Source organism: Cebus imitator, unplaced genomic scaffold, assembly GCF_001604975.1.
Source record: "Cebus imitator isolate Cc_AM_T3 unplaced genomic scaffold, Cebus_imitator-1.0 Scaffold33, whole genome shotgun sequence".
In the NCBI taxonomy this organism is placed as follows: domain Eukaryota; kingdom Metazoa; phylum Chordata; class Mammalia; order Primates; family Cebidae; genus Cebus; species Cebus imitator.
The window spans coordinates 6184237-6206175 of NW_016107348.1; positions in this window are offsets into that span (position 1 = coordinate 6184237).

The following is a 21939-nucleotide window of genomic DNA, read 5'->3' on the forward strand; positions in this document are numbered from 1 at the left end:
TCAGCCATCTCACCTGTGGTCTGAGAGGTCCAGTGGGAAGACCAAGGTGCTATAAAACAAAACCATCTATAACAAACGCACAAAATCTGTGCTGTCTGATATCATGTTGCACAATAACTATAAACAGAACACACAAATGACTCTAATTCGTATCAGCCTTCTGCAGTTAAACCAATGTTTGACTGTTTCCTCATTTTGTTAGTTTCAGTATTTTTCTTCTTATTATTTTTTTTACAATTTAACTCAATCTTAATAAAATGTTTCCCCAGCATTATTTTGATCACATACCTAAGTTTAAGTTGTGAACACTGACAGTGTCCATTCTAGAAACACACTTGGAGTTAAGGATGTAACCATTTTCTAATATTAGCCTCTTTTCTATACACTGCTTTTCAGATATACACCCATTAACAAATGGAATGTCTATTACATGTTTTGGTTTGTGAGTGTTTCTGGAAAACCACAGTATGCGTGAAGACCAATTTCTACACCGGCACTGCATGCATCCAAATAATAATACACAGAGGCACAGAATTAGAGCAGTAAAGAGAGCAGATTCAAACACTAACATGTCTCATTCCCCTTTTTATGGCTTGTTTTGCTTAGTACTTCTTAAAACAAAAATAAAAATCTAGGTTTCAAGTATTTCTGGTCACTGTTGAGTGAATGCTCTCCTCTGCTGCCTGGAAGGTCATTTCTTGTCTCCCACACAAGACGCACTTGGTGAAAAGCACTCTACATTAAGGAGGGCCTGGGTATTGCCACGGAGTTCCCAGTTGATTCTTTTCAAGGTCAAACTGTAAATAAACATCACCTACATCCAAATGTATTCAAGGTTTTTCATGCTACCAGATTCTTCTAGTGCACTGACTCAGAGGCTGAGCTTTGGAATTTCACTCTCATGCATTGTTTGCATTCCCTCTCTGCCACTTTCTAGTTCTCTGACCTTGAGTAGGTAACAAAACTTGGCTCTACGACTTACTAGCTATGTATCTAAACTTCAGCTTCCCCATCTATAAAGTGGGAATAATAATAGTACTCAGTAGGGTTACTGCGATTAAATGAGCTAAAACTGAAAAGGACTAAGTATTATGCCTAGTATAGTAAGTGCTTAATAAATGTTAGTGGTCACTGGTAAGAATAAAATACTAATTTCATACTTTATTTTCTAGTGAGAGAAGGCAAGAAATGGCTGAATGAATTATCTGAATTGTGTGATATTTAGGGTTTTTTTTTTTCCCGCAGAGGTAGCTTTTTGTTCTATACATCCTCTAATGTAGGTAGTATCTATTCTGAACAGGTCTCTCTGAATTAGGAGATTGGAAATGTTAGCAAATGACTTTCAGGTAGATTCAATTCTTTTTTGTGAGGGGCCTAGGGTTGGGCCAAGCATTTTCACGTGGTTATAAGAGGGTTTAAACTAAAATTTAAAATTTGGATGAGCATTGCTGTTTCTCCCAGAGGTTGTGGGAGATAAGTTTTATGAGAAGTTTTATCCTCTATTCTAAATAGTTTTTTGGGGGATGCTTCCTAGAGGTGTTTCTTTGTTTCAGAACCAGCCGCGTATGTGTTGTCTTGATACCTGTGTATATCACCTCCAGGCCACGTCCAAACCAGGAACCAGTGGAATGTTTTGATGAACAGCTAAGCCTGGGTTATTTCTGAGAGGCATGTGGAGATAGGCACTAAGCTTTCAAGATGCTGCAGGAGGAACTTAAAAGACTTGGATGCCTTGTGCAATCAGAAGGCTGTGCCCTAAGCAGAAAAAGAAAATTTCTGTTCTCAGTTGCACCAATTGTTTTCAATCTTCTTTTACTTTGACCTTCCCACACTATCAGTTCTGTCAGTCTGATGTCTACAAATAGTTGCTATAGGGATATTTGTATTTGGTAAAATGCCATAGGTGATTCAGGCTAATTGGCAGGGGGAATTATTTCATGATTAATTCTTTTAGATATTTGTTCACAATTAAAATGACCATCTTCACTTTTTTTTTTTTTTTTAAAGAAAGCATGAACAAATGTCAAATTCAAAGTGCCATATGAAAAGCAAGAAACAGATCTGAAGTGAAGAATCTGTAGGGTTAGCGTGGCCAGAGGGGCACATTCATCACCTGCCTGTGGCTATGTCTACAGACAGAGAAGAATAGTAAGGTTGCTTGAGCAGAAATGAGAGCACAGGGGGAAATTTAAAATCTGGCTGAGCATTGCTGTTTCTGGTTAATCTGGTTAACCCTGACGTTAACCCAGGGTCACACAGAGCCCACAGTCATTAGTGGAGTTGGGCATAGAACCCAGGTCCTTGGGCTTATCACAGGAACTTCATGGAAGGAGACGAGACATGCATACATTAAGAACCAGAGAGCACAGTCAGTGAGTGTCACTGTGCTGCATGTTGGACACGGAAATGCAAAGCAAGGCGTGGATGAGCATGGGAGTGGCAGGGCTCGTCCCAGCCAGACAAGGAAGAGGCCAGGCTTGTTCTGGCCTGTCATGCTGGCACTTGTCCTTGTGTCTTTCTTGACCCACCCTTCAGGCCCATGTGTCCCTGTACTCTTCCCCCCACACACCGCCATCCAAACCTGCTCTCAGAGAAAAGTCCCAAATTCAGGAAGCCTTCAGTTGTTGCACAACCAAGGTGTGGCCTGGCTGGCTTCCACACAGCAGAGGTACTCTGTTCTGGGAATTTAGATGGGGAAAAATTCCTAAAAATTTCTTCTTTGCAAATATTTTCAAAATTAAGTCTTAATATTTTAAAAATAAGCAATTAACACACAAACAAGAAGTCCCCAAATCCTCAAATGTTGACTCCATGAAATTTCCTCGGACCACTTCCCTGAGCTGTCAATCTCTCTCTCTTTGTGTTGCCAGAGCTTTTTGTGTAGACAGCTTTGCATGTACATGTATCACATAATGACAGGGATATGTTCTGAGAGATGCATCATTAGGTCATTTCGTCATTGTGAGAACGTCATAGAGTGTCCTTACACTGTATAATAAGGACACTGTCTGGTGGCATTTTTGTGTCTAAACATAGAAAAGATTACAATTTCATGGGACCACTGTTGCATATGTAGTCCATTGTTGACCAAAACATTGTTGTGTGTGCCATGACCATACCTTTATTCAAGTCCTCATCATATTTCATGCAATTCATTATTGATAGCTCCGTCTGTTTCAAGGCAGGGACTTCCCTTTATTCATGTTTATTATATTTTTACTTAGGTAGATGCTCAATAAAGTGAAAAAGGAAAAAAGAATCTAAAGCCATTCATGCTAAGGTGCAAAGGGCTGATGTCTCTTTGAGATATTGCTGTTTCCCTAGATGACCTAAATCTATAGCAGTAGGAAGGAATTTGAGTGAATGATGGCATGTCTTTATACAAAGAATTTTTAATAAGGGAAATATGCGTGTTATAGTAATAAGTAGAAACAGCTGGTTGAGCTTAATGTAATATATAATAATACATAGAAAGAAGATCTAGAAGGAAATGAACCAAATTGTTGAAATCATGACTTCTAATTGGGAGCATTATGGATGATTTTTATTTTCACCTCCTTAATTTTCTGTATTGTCCAAAGTTTCTAGAATGAAAATGTATTCATATACAACAGGTAAGAAAATTTGGTTTTCCCCCAAACAGAAAAGGAGTTGCATTTGAGTTCTTCCAAAGTCCTTTGCATAATGGTGTGTGCTCTCTGACTTTTTCTGAAACACAAAGCACTAAGTATGGAGGACACATTAGCTTGAATTGACCCTGAGAAACTTCTGGATAATTANAAAAAAAAAAAAAAAAAAAAAAAAAAAAAAAAAAAAAAAAAAAAAAAAAAGGACCATGGAGTGAGGAGGAAGAAAAGGAAAAAATTAAAAATTAAGATTTAAAAAAGGATCAGAAAGCATTAACATGAACTTAATGAATCCTTTCTTTGGGAAAAGGCCTCCAAATTAATTGGAAGTTGTAGATGTCATTGTAAACCAGCTTTCTGAAGGTCCCTTTACCAATCAATGCTATAAGTGATTACAATGTGACAGCCATAAATATGCATTTGTAGGATGAATAGAACAAAAGATTGTTTTGGTGTTTTGTGAATAGTACTGTGGCTTGGGATAAAAATTGCAATGGCAGCATCATGGTTTTAAAAAAACCAAATTAGATGGAAGAGAAGATTATGGTCTGGAAAACTATCAGATGTCTAAAAACATGTCTCACGAAATAGAGGACACTTGTCACTAGAGACACAGATGGCAACTTGAAATCAGACACCTTCATGGGATGGAAAAGTGGAAAAAAATTCTAAATTGAGTTATTTTATACAATATGACTTTAAATCTGTATACATAATTAAATTAATAAATTAAACATTGAAATTAGATACATAACTATTTCATCTATCTATGAAATTAGAAATTTCATCTATTTCATCTATCTATGAAATTAGATATATAACTATTTCATCTATCTTATAATCAAGTTGGTCCACATTATTAAAAAAAATTTTCTCTTTGGAAAAGTAACCTTATATTAGTGTTGCTTTTTATTCCTGTATGCTTTTATAATAAGAGCAAAATTAAAAGCACAAGCTTGCTATGCCTTCCAGGGAATCTTAAAATTTAATAGGCATTATGCTCTTATGTAAGCAATTAAACTGTAATGATGAAATCTCAGGCATCAGTCAGTGGATGGGAAAGGTATTTAGGGAGACATTGGGGTCTCCATGCCCTTAGAATCACATTAGACAGGGCTATCTACTTAGCCCTGAGTAAGGCTGGCTTTGTGGGGGAAAATTCCAACCACGAACATTTTTTTGGAGAAGTGACTTTGGAGCTCAGTTTGCAAATAGGAGGTGGACATACTAGGAAGGAAGGAATAAAAGGCTTGTTAGTAACCTAGTGCTGCTTTACAAACCACCCCAAAGCTTGAAGGCTTAAAACCACAGCCATTTACTCATCTCCATTCTTTGGCTTGGCACTTTGGGCAGAGCACAGCTACGATGGCTCATTTCTACTCGGCATCTGTTTGCAGTTGTTGATGGGTTGGCCCATCATAGATGGCCTCACTGTCAGTCTGGGACCTGGGAAGAGGGTCCTGTAATGACTGGCTGGGTAGGCCTCTTTCTCCATGCGGTGCCTCTCATCCTCAACAAAGGACTTGTTCACAGTCAGCATTGTTCAAAGAAGGTGAAGGTGGAGGCTATAGGGCCTCTGAAAGTCAAACCTTGGTAGTCATATGATCTTGCTTCTGCCACATACCATGTTGCTCCAAACAAGTCACAAAATCAGCCCAGATCCCATGGAGTGGGGAAATAGATTCTGCCTTTTGGTGGGAAGAGCTTTAAAGAATTTGTGGCCTTAGGGCATTTCCAATGGGGAGAACAGCTTCTGGAAGGAAGTAGAGATAGGAATACATAAAAGTTGTGTAGGAACTTTAAGGAGTCCAGCCTGATTTGAATAAAGGAGGCTTGTTGATGAGCGGCTTGAAATGAAACTGGGTATGCAGCTCAAGGCGCCCAAACACTATAAGCTTGGGACCAGGACTTTGAAGTAAGGGTTAGCAAACCTCAGTGCGGGATCCCAGATCATGGAGCTTTTAAGAGTTCCTTTTAATTCATCTATTGTATTGTATTGTATTGTATTGTATTGTATTGTATTGTATTGTATTGTATTGTATTATTTATTGAGACGGAGTCTCACTCTGTTGCCCAGGCTGGAGTGCAGTGGCACAATCTTGGCTCACTGCAACTTTTGCCTCCTGGATTCAAGTGATTCTCTTGCCTCAGCCTCCCAAGTAGCTGAGATTACAGGCATGCACTACCATGCCCGGCTAATTTTTTATATTTTTAGTAGAGATGGGGGTCTCACCATGTTGACCAGCCTGGTCTCGAACTCCTGACATCAGGTGATTCACCCACCTCGGCCTCCCAAAGTATTGGGATTATAGGCATGAGCCACTGCACCTAGCCTGTTTTTATTTTTAAAACAATTTTTGCTTTAAGACCTTGAAAGACCCTGTCTCATTAAAGTACACCATGTCCAGGAATGGGTTTGACCAATGCCTTTATGAATTTTCAGAAGACAGAAGAGCACAGAGGCAGGAAAGGACGGTGGTTAGGCACCTGAACTCTGGAGCCAGACAGAACTTCGTTCTTCACCACTAGGAAGCCATGCAACATTTGGCGGGTCACATAACCTCTTTGAGCTTTGGTTTTCTCCAGTGTAACATGGGACTAAAATTATACCTACTTCACAGGGTGGCTGTGAGGATTAGGGATCTGTAAGCACTGAATGTAAGCAAGTGCTCAGTCAGTGTCAGCTGTCATTATTACCTTTGGATTTTCCTTTTTCATCTGTAAAATGGGTTACTGCTGCTGGAATTCCTGGGTCTTATTCTTAAAATAGCTAATGAAATTCTACATCAAGGAATTTGCAAAGATTAAGGGCAATGTCCCTTATGTTGTTATTGTTCCCTTAGTGTTCTTATGATCTGTATTCAAAAAAGTCTGTTCCAAAGCTAATTGCTACTCTCTGCTGAAAGAAGACTCACCTCACAGCAAGCATATCTTTTGCAGAGTTGATGTGTTAAAAAATAGATTTATTATCTAATTGAATATATTATAGAAGATGAATTAGGATGCTAGAATGTGCTTACTTTTAAGCACGTTTCCCTATTTAACAAAATATCTTGAAATCTCCCACTGTGTTATATGCCCTGTGCTAGGTATTGGAGATATAATGATAAGTGAAATCAACATTGTTTTTCTCAAGAGCTGCTCTTAGTACTCTGCATTAAATAAAGTCTCAGTAAAAATATACATGAGATCCCCCCACCCTGGAAATATTCACAAATAGATCGCTTAACTTTTGTTCTCAATCCTGGGGCCATTGTTCATATTAACTTAATAGAAGTAATTTTATATATTTTGGGGGAAAAATCACAATTATTTTGATAGAAAACTCTAGAGCCAACCCTAAGTCTGGTGCACCTGTCTGCAAGTAGTGAAAACCGTGTTGTAGTAATGTAGAGCTTCCCTAAGTCCCTTACCCAGGGAAAGAGAGCCTCTTCCGAGGCTGTTTACACCGCTCATCGTTTGGATGGCACAAGAACATCAAGTAAGGAAGACTTTTAACCATAGGTATCTTCTAAAAAAAAAAAAAATTACACAAATCCACATGGAATCAATGCTTCCCACACCATGTTAATTGGAACTGACATCTTTTGTTGTGGTCGTGGTTTTCACGTCTCTACAGAATAAATAACGCTATTTACTCAATAAATAGAAAGCTTCTATGGGGGCCCAATTTAGGTACGAGAAGACTGCAAAGCTAAATGATAATGAACATAAGCCATTTGGTAGAATATGGAACTAGATTCAGCAGAAAAATATGCTTTGTTCCGGCTTCAGTTCTGTTGCAGGCAAGTGGCTGATACTTGACTGGGGCTGCATCTTGGCCCCAGAGTGGAGGTCATGACCAGACCAAAGCACCCTCCATCTTCATTATTCCATTCAGAGCATCGGGACAGTGCCAGGAAAGATCTTGGCCTCTTGGCTGTCTCCAACTCTGCTAACTTCCTGAGGACCTACTCAGAAGCATATATTCTTCACGCTTCCTTTCCCTTGCTCCCAGTTTTTCTCTGTAATTCTCCCTTTAACCATTTCCCAAAAAATCACTGAAGCAGTCATGTTGTCTTGTGTTATATGTGTTAATTACAGTCTCTAAAGAAGGAAACAAAACGTATTGACAAAAACTTATTTTTGGACAGAAACAAAGGAGTGTTTTTGTTTTTTGTTTTTCAGGTATGGGGGACAGGGTAGCATTTAATCTACTGTCGATTAACTATGAGCCTACTGTCAGGTTACTATGAAAGTGCTCATTCCAGCACTTTAAAACAGAATCCCTCCAGAAAGCCGAAATACATTTTTAATGGAGCCACCTGTGCCTCAAGGCCTCTGAGAACTTTAACAAGTATCAGTCCATGAAAATAGTTACCATAAGCATGTATAATAAATTAAACATGAATTTTAAATTATTCATTATCTTCCTGAGGGATTGAGATGCCGTAGGGATAATGAAAATGCAGTATTAATAAGCAATCAGTTGTGATTTTAAAAAGGAGGTGAAAAAGAAGGGTCCATCAACATTTCACCTTTGTTGAAGAATGAGCTAGAAGGACAGCTTTAAATCAGTACTATTAATGTAAACTTGCAATGCAAGGTATCACTTTATTTTATTTTATGATTTTTATTTTTTATTTCTCGAGACAGTGTCTTGCTCTGTCGCCCAGGCTGGAGTGCACTGGTGTGATCACAGTTCACTGCATCCTCAACCTCCTGTGCTCAAGGAATTCTCCTGCCTCAGCCTCCCAGAGAGCTGCGAACACAAGCACACACTGCCGTGTCCAGCTAAAATTTTTCATTTTTGGTAGAGACCTGGTCTAGCTCTATTGACCAGGCTTGTCCTGAGCTTTCGATTGTCCTGCCTCAACCTCTCAAAGTGTTGGGATTACAGGCAAGAGCTATGATGCCCGGCCTACTTTATTTTATATTTTACTGAAATGTTATTGGTCTATATTGTTACAAATTCAATCATAGAACAGCACTAGGAGAGAAAAATAATAGTAATAATGAGAGATACTATTTATGAGTTACTTTGATTGCGTTTTTCATAAGTTATCCTCACTTCAAATAGGAGGCAACCAAATACAAAGAGATGAACCTGCCCTTGGTCATAGGGCTAGGATTCGAACACTAGTCTTTGTGAGGCTAAAGCTTATGTTTTTCTCTCTACCTTGTTCTAGTCAAACTATATTGCCTCTCAAGGTTAGAATGATGAAGAGAAGTAGCTAAGCACTCTGTAATCAGAGATCCTGGTTCAAATACCGGCTCTTCTTCTTACCAGCTGTGTGACCTTGGATAACTGATCCAACCTCTCTGTGCTTCAATTTCTTCCTGTATAAAATTGTGAGAATCAAATGGAACAAAGTATATAAAGCAATTAAACCAATGCTTGCTATACAGCAGGTGTTCAATAAGTGGTACAGTTTTTGTTACTGCTGTTGTTATTATTACTGAAAGTAAACAAAAATAAAAAAGAGTGGCTTGGCTGCTTTAGATGAGAAACAGCCCCAAAGTAATGCCAGATGCTCTTGGGACCCAGCAGATTGCTCACTCTGCTGAGTGGCCAAGCCTGGGTGATTCCTGCCTGTTGCATTCACAGTCTGCTGGTTACAGTCCCAAATGCATCCAGTGGAATGGACCTCCCCACCTGCAGCATCTGGTGCAATGTGGGAGACCTTCAGCTTCCTCTGGGCTGTTTTTCTTTCCTGTTCATGTCCATCTTCCTTGATCAACCTTCAGAAGGTATAGCCCCAATAGGTTTCTCCGTTTTGGAGGATCTCTTTTGTGTTTTACGTAACAGGACTGTGGTATTCTGTTGTGGCAGCCCTAGCAGATGAATACTACAGGTGGAATGGTCCTCAGGTGGTCTGAAGCAGGAGGTAGGCACTCATGGTGCCCTCTGATGAAGCCTGAGTCAATGGAGGAGGCTGCAGCTGCTGGGTCACTGGGTGTCTGGTTTGTGAGAGTCAGCTGAGGGACAAGAGCTCTGGGAACTTTGAAGGCACCCTCTCAAGAAAGAGTTTTCGGTCTTAAATATTTTCCCTCACAGGTCTGAAATTCTATCAGTAGAAATTGATATGGGGGTCTTGACGCCTTCTTTAGTTTTCAGCAATCTCATGATGAAATAAGAATGTACCGGCTCATCAGGATGCCGTTAATAAGCTGAGAACGTGGGATATGGATTCTGGAAAAGGATGCAGGGAAGGGGCAGTGAAGGACAAATAGATAGATCTTTAGGTCTTCTCCCTTCCAGCTTTGCCCAAGCCAGCCTCAATGAGCTTCTCATGCGACTTACAGAAAGAAGGGTGGAGCTTTGATCCTTTCTCGGAGGTATTAACACTTCCTTCTCTGAATGTGAGGCTCTGGGCTGGGGGCATAAGGCTGCAGTGATTGCTTCCTTGTTTGGTGCTTGAGTCTTTGAGATCCTCCTTTTGATTTCTCAGGTTCTGCAACATTTTGATCAGTCATTTTTGCTTTTAGTGTAAGGGATGTGGTGCAATGGGGTGGGTGCTGCTGGGGCTGTGAGTGTAAAGGATGTGGTGCAAATGGGGAAGGAAGTGTGGAGAACAAACAAAGCCAAGCACCCTGGCTCTAGTTCAAACAACGGGCCTCTGCCCCACCACCACTAAAGTACTTAACCCCCCCACCCCTTTTTCTTTGTCCTTATCCCTTTATTGGGCATCTAGAAGGAACATCTCTCTCTTTTTTTCTTACTACTGACTCTAGTGTGTTTATAACTTTGGTATTTTTATTTGTCATTGTTTTGGCTTAAATGTGAATGTAAAGGAGAGTCCATTTACAGCAGTAAATAAACTGCTGAGTATCCTGTAGTAATGCTTTTGTATTTGAAGTCAGATTAAATTTGCCTTCCACTAAGATTTCTGTCCCTGCCCTCTCTCCTCTGCCTTCCTTCCCCTGGAATCCTTCCCCTAACTTGTCAGGCTGTCTCCACACCCTCAGGGTGCTAGCAGCGTCTAGGATTTACTCTTGACTTCTCATGAGATTGTTGGAGAGTGAAAAAAAAAGCCTTTAAGATCCTAAAACAAATTATATCTAAAGATATAAATTCAGACCACTGGAACACATATGGTGAGGAAGGGGACCCTCCCAGTGTTTCCAATAGGTTAGTCTATAATCGATGAGAGTTCTGTACAGGAATGAAGCAGAGGATGCTGAGAGAGAGAAGAATTAGGATGATTGTGTATGAATGAGTGGCAACACAGATAACTTCCTAGAAAAGAAGTATGCATCACACTCTATTCTGGGTCAAATAGAATGGTATAAAGTATAGGAAAGAAATGATCTCGGTAACGATTTTTATACCATTTCACTTAAAATCCTTCAATTTCTTTGAATGGTAGTCATTTGTTCTCTTTCTAGGTGGAGTGATGTTCACTTTCTAGGTTATTCCATCTGCCAACGTATGGCTCCAATGTATGGGGAGTGGCCACACACCAGGGTGTGGAAAATGTATATTTTTCTCAGTGTGTGGCTCATGGTTGAGAGAGAAATAGCCACTGATATCAGGGGGAATACAAATACCTTGCCTAAATTACATGGCATTCTTTATGATGTTGCAATGCTTTTAAAATAACCTCAAAACTTTCCTAAAAGAAACTGAGTATATATCTGTGAAGGCTAATTAAGAATGTGGAATAAACACAAAAATGGCACTTTTGAAGAAAATCTTTTTGGAATCTGGACCATACTCCTTTTAGTCTCTGGCCCAAATGACAAAGATGAACTTTGTTAGTACCTCTATGTGGGTCTGTCTGTTGGCAGTCAACTTGTTGGAAAGGCTGCCTGTGTTGAACATAAATAAGAGAATTGCAAATAATTCCCTTACGCAGGAGTGTAAAGCCAAGTCTATCTTTAGGGGAATTCTAGCTAAGGAGAGTCCATTCCATGTTTTTATTTCCTATGTAGCTCCTCTTGGATACCATCATCAAATAAATCAATGCAGACTAGATTGTTTTTTCTCTAAAGAAACAATGTTAGAATGGAACTTTGAAACAAGTAAGTCATTGTTATAGCCAGTAGGATGTTATAAAAGCAAACACATAACATCCAAATAAGTAAATGGATTTTCTAAATCTTAATAATATATGTATATATATATCTCATATGTAGATTGTGGAAAGGATACAGATCTACAGATACATATCAGCTGTATCTGACCAAAAGTGTATTTGCTAACTAGAATTAAGCGTTTTATTAAGAACTGAATTTGTTGTCCAGAAATGTACAAAGTCCCACTGGATGTCTTGGATCTCTTCAAAAATAACTCCAAGCAATTTTCTGTAGAAAATGACTTTCCCCCTGTTTAATATACTCCCTGTAGGAAGCAAAAGCATTTAAATCATTCACTGACCTTAGCCCTACCCTACAGTGATACTCAAAATATGCTTGTTGTTAGGAAGATTGGCAGGAGTGTTTTGTCTACCAAAAGGGTTATGACATTACAAAATGAATAAATGTTCACAGTAAATAAAACATGCAAATAAACAGAAGGAAGAAAAGTAATATTTCATAATTTTACATCCTCAGAGATAATCACTGTTTTTTCGACATGTGTGTTTCCATTTAACTATATAGCAACAAATAGCTTATCTCATGGAGTATTCATAGCATCATTTAAAATGGATGCCTGTTATTTCCATATGGTATACTTTATTTAACCAGCCTCCATTTCTGGACATTTCAGTTGCTTCCATTGTTTTTGCCATTAGGCCTGTAGCACCCACATCTGTGGCTTCGTGGGGAGTTTGCTTCATTTGGGTACAGAGTTACAGATGGCTCTGCTGACAGCAGTTGGACATGGGCTGCTGAGGCACCCTGGAGTTTAGAGGAGAAGGGAAATCTCCCCAGGACGCTGAGAAGTACACCTTGGGGTTCATTTAGCCTGAAAGGAGAGAATACTTGAAGGCTGATGGCAAGGAGGTTTGGGAAGTCAAGTGGGTGATGCTCTTTGAGTGGGCCCCAGGGCATGTACCTCATGAGTGCAGACCAAAGAGCTTCTGCTGAAGAGGAGACTCAAAAGAAGGGTAGACATGACATGCTGAGCTGTCCTGTGGATGCCACTCAGCCTCCTCTCTGGCCACCCAGTGCTTGCTCAGTGTTTTGTGAACAGGGTGGGAGTCAGGGCTAGAGGCTGTGCATGTGTTCAACAACAAAGTGTCCCTTGACAATGGCTGACCTGGTCATTGGCCCCACTGAATGCTGTGCTTGCTGAGCAATGTCCAGTCTGGAACATTTCATATGGTACCACATGCCAGATGAGGGGCAGATGGATTAGCCACCTGTTTGGACCCCTTCTGACCAAGAAGTTCCAACAGTGGAAGGCTGAACTGCTAGGATCCATACCACTTGTTGGAAACAACGGTAGGATTCAGTGAATGAGGGGCCCAGCTCTCTAGAGGGAGTTACCTGTTACTCCAGAGAGCCATTCATCAAGCTCTAGAGCGCTGTGAAGAATCCATGGTGGGTTCCAATATTGTTTCTAGGTCTTTTGCACTCAGTGAACTGGTGAAAACTCTTGACTGGTAGGACTAAGGGAAGAGTGTCCACTGTCATCTCCTGTGACTCTCTAGTCTGTCCACCTGGGTAGGGACAACCGTGTCTTGCTCTAGAGCCTGGGTGACTAATTGTAGAGATGCTCAGCCTATACCTATGTTCTTCCTCAAAGAACGGACTTGGAGGCAGAGAGCCAGTTGCTTCCTGTGAAAGGCTTTGCTTTTTTTTTTTTTTTTCCAATAAGCCCTGCATGATGCTGGTCACTTGAACAATATTGAACTGTTCATCCAGGGGGTAGTGACAGATTCTGTGGCTTACTTTTTAGAAAATTTTGGTATATATATAATATATATATATTATATATATACACCAAATATATATATATTATATATATTATATAATTTATATACCAAATATATATATATTTATATATATATTTATACCAAATATATATACCAAATATATATATATACCAAAATTAAAAAATATATATATAACATAAAATTTATTAATTTAACCGTTTTTAAGTGTAGAGCTCTGTGGCATGATGCTGTGGGCTTTTTGCCTCTAAACTTGACTCCATGCCTGCTCTCTACTGAAACTCCAATCTCTTTGGTGGAAGGACCATATTTCCTCCTTGTGAAGATGCCATTAATTGTATAACAAAGCACTATATTCATAGCAACATTTTATTGAGAAAGACATTCCTGGCAAGTTTCTTTGGATGTCAGTCAGAAGCCACACTCCTGTTTCAGAAGTGAAAGATATGCACCACAGAAGAGAGGAAATATGTGGCTTCTTTCTGTCCCATAGCCATGGCAGGAGTTTCAAAAAATGTTTCGGAGGGGAGAGTTACTTTCTGTATGGTGTACGTGATGATCAAGCCGGGATCCTGCACTTCGCTGGGCAGTCATGGGAGCACCGCAGTACTATGCGGGCAAGCCCATTAGCCATCATGGCTGAGGGAAGTCAAGTACAATGCGGTCTCATCTTCATTGCCGTGGTGGCTTCACATGCCTTATTCCCTTTCCACATGGTGTTGGTGGAAACTGTAGCATGTGTAGATAAGGGGTAGCAGAATTGAGGTGTAGTTGTGAGGCTCAATGAAATGAATGTCGATATTTTGAAACGAGAAAGATAGGTTCTTCCCATTAGGCGAAATCCACATTAAAGAGAAGAGCATAGGCCACCTTGGGACTGAGAATGGGGTGGGGGAGGGTGAAGAGCAGAGGGCCAGCTCTGTCGCCTGGCTTGGTTATGGTGGAAAAGACTGCATTTGGCAGAACACATAATCAATTACAGATTTTTCATTTTTATTTGAACTTTGGTTTATAGAAATGATTTCCTTTTCGTTTCTCACTGGTTTTCAGTCCTGAGCCTCTGCCCCGCTATCAGCAGGAGGGAGTCCCCACACAAATGGCTGGTGCGGGCAGAGAGACGGTGATAGATCTGTGTTAATTGTATCCATACTGCCTACCCAGGCTCTCTTGTAATTATGGGCAAGAAATTCTAAGACAGATGGTTAGCCTTCTCCATATGCTGTGTGACAATGGAAATGAGCAAAGCTCATGAACTGACGGGAGGCCTGAGAGGGGCCATGGTCTCGCTGGCACTCAGTTCTATCTGATTGGGTTGATGCTGCAAAGGTAATTTCATGTGTCAGAGCAAACGTGTGGCAAGACCAGTACCTGTGAGAGAAGAATTGAATTTTTAAAAGCCTGAAATATGAAAGAGATTTTTGTAAGTGCCCAGAAGTCAGGGAAAACTTCAGGTCTTTTAAACTAGATAGCGCTTACTGACTTCACTCTCAGCTTAAGGTGCATCGGCAAATTTAAACAACACTCTCCGTATTTTCTGGAACCTAACATTCACCAGGAAGTAATTAGCATTTACAATAAATAATGCTTCAAGAGATCTATGAGATAAAATACATGCTTGGGTTTGTGGAAAATAACAAAATATCACTACAGTCTCAGAAAAATAAATTTATTGAAGACTAAGCACAGAAAGAAAAACAACTCATATTTATTGAGCATCTACTATCTGCTGGGACTTTTATATACATTTCTCACTTTAACCTCAGTGCAACCTGGGAGGTAGGCTTGATCTGTATTTTGTAGAGTAAGATAATCAGGCTCATAGTGTTTAAGTAACTGTCAAGGTCTGAGCCTGGCAAGTTGTAGATGATGTCTGCCACTCCCCATCACACCAGTTACCTATTGCCTTTAGCCACACTGAGATAAAATAGAAACAACTGAATTCTCTGGGCTCCATCTAGCCGTGCTGCTCTAACCTCCTTCTCTCCTAACCTCCCACACCGGCCCTTACCTGTGGAATCATGTGTTGACTGACCACATACTGCTTTGTGATGGGTTTCTACTTTTTTTTTTATCCCATATTTGAAACTTTGTTATTTAATGTTTTGCTTGTTTGTTGCTTTTCTCTTTAGCAGATGGTAAGCCCGCAGAAGGCACTGACTTTGATGGTTGTACTTCCCACACCATTTTGTGAATGGCTGATGCTCAATGACTACCTATTGATTTGATTTTAATTAACGTGAGGGGGATAGTTTCTAAGATATCGTTGATCTGATATAAAAGTCATAGTCAAGATCATTTTGAGGCACTTAAGTTACTTTTCATGGGACTTTGGACAATGGTTACACCCACAGTGTTAGTGGTTCAGGGAGACTGGTGAAGAAATGGATGGATTTTTAAATTTTGAGATTAGCTATATCATTAAGGATTGCAGTGATATATTTCATTACTTTAACACTTTATTGTTAAAAATCCCTGTAGATTTCCCTCAGCTTCTTGTCATGTTTTTGCTTTTCTTTGAATCAGATCACAGCCCACCTCTCCCAGGGAAACTTACTGACTATGCAGACAACTTTACTGCTTATGCCTCTGAGCGTCACCTTTCCAAATGTTTTAGAAGGCTAAGACTTAAAATTTTTTTATGTGGAAATATCCATCAAGGTCAAAAGGGGGCAGGAAAACAAAAGCTAATTTCATTCAGAAGATTCTGTTTTCTCCTGGCCTTGGCGCTGGTTTCCCGCTTGAGTCACGTCCCCTGAGAGGGTAGCCCTGGACAGCAGACATGCGAGCCGGTGAGAATTGCCTTAATGAACAACAGAAGATGTATACAAACTTTCTTTCAATTTGGGGTAGTCCTTATTTTGCATTGGAAAATATGTGTAATTCACATCACTCTAATTCCCATTCTTATGCCAAATGCAGTCCTGGAGGAGGCTATTGCTGGCACAAGGTCTGGAGTTTGTATTGCGTTAAAGCCAGTAGCTTGTTTTTCCATCTGGGCTAGGCACAGAGTTTGCAAACTGTTTTTCTGACTTACTCATTCCATGGTAAATTCCAGTCTTGGGCTACTGTAGGACATAGACAAAGCTTTACCTCAAGGTTGCAAATGGAATACGGCCCTTGTTTAAAACTGTTCTGCTACTGGAAGCACGAGTTCTACTGAGGTTTGTGTTGGCCACCTCAGGCTCGTGGGTTCGGTTCCAAGTTTTGGTTTAGTTCTGCAAGGATTGCCACTTGGCTATCTGAGGGACTGGCTCTCACGCCGTTCCTTCCTCCCAGCTGGGAAGATCTGCTGGAGAACTTGGCGAAAGCTTTCCAGATATTACTTGGGAATAGTCATGCGGATGGCTCAAGTGTTCTTGGAGGATATTCACATTTGGAACTCCCTTATGTGGTCTGACGTGGCTCCAGCTGTTTTCTTTTCCTGTTAGAGGAGGTGTTTAAGTACTCTGCCCTGTTTGTTGCACTAAACTGATTTAATCAAACATCTCCCTACATTTGGAGCCTGTATGTCAGTTTCCTGTGGCTGCTCAACAAATCCCACACTTAAAACAACATAAATTTATTTTCTTACAGTTCTGGAGGTCAGAGGCCCAATGAATCATAAAAGGCTAAAATCAAGGGAAGGTGTCAGCAAGGCTGGATCTTTCTGGAAGCTACGTGGGAGAATCTATTCCTCACCTTTGCCACTTCTGGAGGCTACCAGCAGTCCTTGGCTGCTGGCTGCATCACTCCAGTCTCTGCCTTCATGCTCACACTGCTTTCTCCTCTACTGTAATCAAATTCTCTCTGCCTCTCTCTCTTGTTAGGTCACTGTGATTATATTTAGGGTCCACTGAGACAATCCAGTATAATCTTTCCATTTCAGGATCCTTAATCACATCTGCAAAGTCACTTTGCCATGTAAGGTAACATTTACAAGTTTCAGGAATTGAGATGTGGACATCTTGTAGAACCACCCTTCAGCCCAGTACATAGCCTGATGCATCTGAATTTGAATCCTGGCTCTAACAGTGTTTTATTCTTTCTAAGCCTTAGATTTCTCTAAATGGTGTTAATAATGTTTATCTCTCATTGCATTGATGTAAGATTTTAATGAGTTAAGTATATAAAGTCCTAACACCGACCAAGTTCCCCCATAGGTATTCTGTTAATTTTAATTTCTTTTTTTCTTGTCTCCTTTGATAATATCTAAAACATTAAGTATTTTAGTTCAAAGGCAGTGAACTTCGTAAATTTTGCAGCACAAATGCAACATACTAAAAATATGTCCAAAATGACTAACACATGGACAAAAATACTGTTTAATATCCAGTTAAGGTTCCATTGAAGTTTGAAGCTGTAACATAATGCAACAGATAATGTATCGCTGTGCTTAGAGTCATAGGCATTGTAGTATGAGTGGAACTAGAAGTTCCACTTAAATAAGGTACTGAAGGTTTTCTGCTTTCAACATCTCTGATTTGTTAAGATACTTCAGACCATTATATGTTTGGGGCAAAGAGTATGAAAGAGGGAAGCATATCATTTTTCAAGACATTAGTATGGTTTTTATTTAGGTTTAGAATAGATTAAAACAATGATCATTTAACAAATATTAATTGAGCCTTTTTGATATGTCACACAGTGGCCAAGATTTTGCTAATATAAATATGAAAAGCCATGGTTCCTACCCTTATCTAATGGAGAGACAGAAAATAAATGTGTAATTCCTATAAATTAAGGTAAGAATAGTAATGGTCAGAGTGGAAGCACAGGGGAAGGGGTGCTGAAGTCTGCGGGGAAAATTGGCTACACGGTGTGGAGGGGAGGTGGTGGTTCTTGAGCCTACACTTCAGGAAGGAGAAAGCCTTTTCCAGGTGAATATGGGGTAGGGCAACCTAGGCAAAGGAGACTGTATCTGGAAACAGATGAAGGACCAAAACATTGCATGCTCACAGAACCACAAGTATCTTAGCATTGCAGGAACAGACAGGCTTAGAAGAAATTTATCTTGAGAAACAACATCCCCAACATTGAATTCATGTATGAGTTCAAGTTGATTTTGTGTAAAAAGCCCTGGATAGAGTGAACAAACATCCTACAGAGTGGGAGAAAAGTTTTGCAAACTATGCATCTGACAAAGGTCTAATATCCAGCATCTATAAGGAACTTAAACACATTTCCAAGAGAAAAACAAATCATTAAAAAGTGTGCAAAGGACATGAAGAGACATTTTAGAAAAGAAGACATACATTTGGCTAAAAATCATATGGTAAAAAGTTCAGCATCACTGATCATTAGAGAAATGCAAATCAAAACTACAATGCGATACCATCTCACACTAGTCAGAATGGCTATTATTAAAATTTCAAAACACAGCAGATGTTGGTTAGGTTGTGGAAAAAAAGGAATGCTTATACACCGTTGTTGGGAGTATAAATCAGTTCAACCATTGTGGAAGACAGTGTGGTGATTCCTCAAAGAGCTAAAAGCAGAAATACCATTCACCCTAGCAATTCCATTACTGAGTATATACGCAATGGAATATACATTGCTCTATTATGAAGACACATGCACATGTATGTTCATTGCAGCACTATTCACAATAGCAAAGACATGGAATCAACTTAAATGCCCATCAATGGTGGACAGGATAAAGAAAATGTGATACATATACACCATAGAATAAGATACAGTCATAAAAATTAATGAGATCATACCTTCTGCAGGCACATGGATGGAGCTAGAGGCCATTATCCTTAGCAAACTAATGCAGGAACAGAAAACCAAATACTGCATGTTCTTGTTTATAAATGGGAGCTAAATAATGAGAACACATGGACACATGAAGGGGAGCAAAACACACTGGGGCCTATCAGAAGGTGGAGGTGGGAGGAGGGAAAGGATCAGGAAAAATAACTAATGGGCACTAGGCTTAATACCCGGAGTGATGAAATGAGCTGTATAACAAACTCTCATGACACAAATTTATCTATATAACAAACTTGAACCTGTACCCCTGAACTTAAAAGTTAAAAAATAGAGCATAGGGGCTCACACTTGTAGTCCCAGCCCATTGGGAGGCCGAGGAGTTTGAGACCAGCCTGGCCAACATGGTGAAACCCAGTCTCTACCAAAAATACAAAAATTAGCCGGGCGTGGTGGCATGCATCTGTAATCCCAGCTACTTGGAAGGCTGAGGCAGGAGAATCCCTTGAACCCAGGAGGCAGAGGTTGCAGTGAGCCGAGATCACACCAGTGCACTCCAGCCTGGGCCACAGAACGAGACACTGTCTCAAAAATAAAAATAAAAAAATAAAAAAGGAAGTCTCAATGGTCTTGCCTTAAAAAAAAAAGTTAAAAAATAAATAAGTAAATAAATATAAAAATAAAAGCAGACCAACTTAAAAAAAAAAGGACACTGGGTAACCTAGAGCCCAGCTCTACTGTATATGGGAAGCTCTGGGCATACAGTGTGAAGGAGTCAATTCTTGCCCTCCAAGTCCTTAGGGTCTAGTATAAGAGCTTCTTATTAATACCTTCAACTAGAAATATGGATAGTGTTTACAGTTTACATGGATACTTTTAAGTGGATTTTTTTTTCTTTTTCTGAACCTTGGCGAAAGTTGAGGGTCGTGAACATAGAAGTTAAAACGGAACTTAGAGCCCATGTATTTTGTTACCAACAGCAGTAGAGATGGTTGTCTGCCCAGCAAATATTTATACTCCCCTTCTGTAGTGAGAAATAGTTACTGGGACATGGATTTCCAGCCAAGGACTGCATTTCCCAATTCCCCTTACATCTAGGTAGGGACGTATGACTAGGCCTCACTAATGGAATCTGACATGCATAACTTGTTGGCTGAGGTGGTTGAAAAAATAAATACCTTTTCTAGTTTTTCTTCTCTTGCCTCCTAGGTGGACTAAATAAAAAACAAATGCTCCATATTTTCAGAGTATGGTGGAGCCACAAGATAGAAGGAACTAGGTCCTGAATCATCACATTCAGGAAAGCCGTCAGCCAACTAGAAATACTCTCACTGGATTGATAGAGGAGTGAAACAGAATATTATATTATTTTAAGCTACTAAAATGTGGGGGGTTTTGTTTGTTTCAGTACCTTGTATTATCCAAGTTATCACATGAGGAGGATTCCCTTATGCAACATACCATGCTTCCTGGAATTGGTCTTCATGGTCATGAAGGCCTAGTGCTTTTACTTGACAAATGTCATTGGTAGGTACATCTCTCTTGATTAAGCTAAAATCTGATGAAATCCTGTTAGCTTTAGCCATCGATCTCTGGAGCAAGGCCAGGTAAGAAAATGTGTGTGTGTTTGTGGTATGGAGGCTTCTTTTTGTGGTAGAAGAGGCCAATTTTGGAGGCCAAGTCTAGCTGGGAAGAGTGTTACCTGGAAAGGAATTTGAGAAAATGTCACACTGAATACAGTTGTGGTTAGATGCAGAGATGGACTTGAAAGAGGCTGTCTAGAAGCTCAAAGTGAGTCTCTAAGTGTTGAGTAGACCCTTATGTGATGAAGACCAGGAAGACTGAGATATTAGCATCTATACCCAGTAATGGGCGTGAGGGGTTAGATGTGTCTCTTCTTGAGTGGTAGGGAGCTGTTGCTTAAAGGAATCGGAATAGATGAGACAGGAGCGACAGGAGCAACAGAAAAAAATCTGCCCCTCTGTTCTGCTTATGTTTTTATGTCCTCCATGAGCTTTATCTTCTCCAACCTAAGCAGACCTTTCTATTTCTTTGTTTTTTGAAAAAAAATTTTTTTTGAGACAGGGTCTCGCTCTGTCACCCAGGCTGGAGTACAGTGGCACAATCATAGCTCACAGCAGCCTCCACTTCTTGGGTTCAAATAATCCTCCCCTCTCAGCCTCCAGAGTAGCTGGGACTACAAGTGTGTATCACTATGCTTAGCTAGTTTTTTATTTGTTGTAGAGATGGGGTCTCCCTATATGGCCCACATGTATCTCAAACTCCTGGCCTCAAGCAGTCCCCCCATCTTGACCTCCCAAAGTGCTGGGATTATAGGCATGAGCTTCAGTACCTGGCCAGCAAACTTCTCCTTCTCTTGTTTTTTTTTTTTTTGTAGTTTATAGACATCATAAAATTCTTTGTATTTTCTTCTGGATTCATATAAGTTTGTGTAGAATTAAATATCATACTTCATATATGGCCAGTCTAGTATAGAGCTCAGTGAGATGATTATTCTAACATCTGAATGCTATATGTAGGGTACAGTGTTAGGAGATTGTGCTTTGAAATAAAACAGACTGGGGCCAACTTCTGCCACTTACAAACTGGGTGAGTTTGGGTAAAATAGTTCTCTGAGCCTCAATTTCTACATTTAGAAGAGAAAAAAAATACTGTATCATATGGCAATTGCTGGGTAACAAAACACCCTAAAGTGTAATGATTTTAAAAGATATCTGCATATTATTTCCCAAGAGACTATGGGAGAGTTGGCTGATCTTGGCTGGACTCTTTTTTCTTTCTTT